Source organism: Heterocephalus glaber, unplaced genomic scaffold (assembly GCF_053883595.1).
Source record: "Heterocephalus glaber isolate CG9 unplaced genomic scaffold, H.glaber_assembly_v1.0 deba00001444, whole genome shotgun sequence".
Lineage (NCBI taxonomy): Eukaryota > Metazoa > Chordata > Mammalia > Rodentia > Bathyergidae > Heterocephalus > Heterocephalus glaber.
Genome location: NW_028258297.1, coordinates 26,480,793 through 26,481,621, shown reverse-complemented (window position 1 = coordinate 26,481,621; position 829 = coordinate 26,480,793).

The window sequence follows — 829 nt, the reverse complement described above, 5'->3', positions numbered from 1 at the left end:
TAAGTTTCTTTTGTCTTAGGTAAAAACCTAGAAGTGTGATATCTGGGTCCTATAGTAAGTGTATGTTTAGCTATTTAAGAAATTGCTTATCCATTTCCCAAATTTGCATCCTTTTACAGTTCTGCCAGCAGAGTACAAATGACCCAGTCCCACTTTATCTGTGTCAGAATTTGTGAAGGGCAATCTTTTTTTAAAAAATCTTCCTCCCCTCCTCTCCTTTCCTCTTCCCTTCATCCTTTGACCTGCTTCCTTTTTGCAAAAGATCTAACTTCTGCTTCCTATTATCTATCTTTTATGTTGCTCTTTAATTTACTTATATTTTGTGTTTCTCATATAAGAAATCATGTGATATTTAAGCTTCTGTGCCTCATTTGCATCACTTAACATAATGGTCTCAAAATGCATCCATTTTTCTACAATCACTCAAGGTTATCCTTCTGTATGGCACAGAGTCCTTCATTGTGTATAAATGCCACATTTTCTTTATCCATTCATGTGTTGATGGACTTAAAGGCTGCTTCTAAGATTTAGCTATTGTGAGTTATGTTACTATAAACATGGATATGCATGTATCACTGTAATATATCTTTAAGTCTTTGGGGAAGATACCTAGAAGGGGAATAGCTGGGTCGAATGAAATTTTTATTTTTATTTTTTCGAGGACTCTCCATGCTGGCTTCCATGGTGGTAGTAGTAGTTTACCCTCCCAACAACAATGTAGAAGTGTTCCAATGTGTGTGTATATATATATATATATATATATATATATCCCCTTATTATTATATGACCTAAGGCAGGAGGGGATTCATTTGCCTTTCTGGGAATTGGT